Here is a 943-nt window from a genome sequence, read left to right on the forward strand (position 1 = left end):
GACTTGTGTGTGTGTGTGTGTGTGTGTGTGTGTGTGTGTGTGTGTGTGTGTGTGTGTGTGTGTGTGTGTGTGTGTGTGTGTGTGTGTGTGTGTGTGTGTGTGTGAGTGAGAGAGAGAGAGAGAGAGAGAGAGAGAGAGAGAGAGAGAGAGAGAGAGAGATGTTGTAGGTGATGAACTAAGAGAGAGATAGTGAGAGAGAGAGAGAGAGAGCATTGTAGGCCAAGCATTGAATTACATACCACCCAAGGCATAAGATTTTACTATGATTTAAGCAATTCAAAACCCCTCAAAACAGTCCACGGCACCGTGGACTATTTTCAGTAGCTTTCAGACCCCTTTCATTGTGTATGAGTGAGTGAGTGTGTGTGTGTGAGAGAGAGAGAGAGAGAGAGAGAGAGGGAGAGAGCGAGATTCCTTTCTGCGATCAGAGCTTCCTCTTGTCGCATTGACTTTGTGAGCCGAGATGGGCAAGGGTAGAAGAAGCTTTGTTAAGAGAAGGAACAAGTCACACAACCTGTGCCGCAGATGTGGGCGCACCAGCTTCCATATCCAGAAGAGTCGTTGTGCTGCTTGTGCCTATCCTGCCAAGCACATTGGCCATTATAACTGGAGTGTAAAAGCGATCAGGAGAAAGAACACACGAACTGGAAGGATGCACCATTTGCGACATCTGTCGCAGCTTTTCAAAAACAACTTTAGAGAGGGGACAACTGCGCCATGTAAACAGTCAAAGGCTGCAGCAATGGCTTAAGATGGTTTGATGTCATTGATGTACGGAGATTCCTTTATCCAAAAAGGTGCATGTGAACTGAACCTTCCTGGGGGATATACAATTTCGACCTTTGTAGCAATAAAGCTTTTTTTTATTATCGGCCTCCTGTTTACTGGATGCTTTACCAATTTGAGTTTTCTACAGGCCAAGGTTTGGTATTTTCAAGCGCGA

At 45.6% G+C, this 943-nt stretch overlaps 1 pseudogene; it reads left to right on the forward strand.

Moving 5' to 3' along the window:
- The first annotated feature begins 444 nt into the window (after positions 1 to 444).
- Positions 445 to 751, forward strand: LOC147434799 (large ribosomal subunit protein eL37x pseudogene; annotated as a pseudogene).
- Positions 752 to 943: the final 192 nt, after the last annotated feature.

This window comes from Adiantum capillus-veneris, chromosome 19 (assembly GCF_014529385.1).
Source record: "Adiantum capillus-veneris isolate H3 chromosome 19, ASM1452938v2, whole genome shotgun sequence".
NCBI classification, from domain to species: domain Eukaryota; kingdom Viridiplantae; phylum Streptophyta; class Polypodiopsida; order Polypodiales; family Pteridaceae; genus Adiantum; species Adiantum capillus-veneris.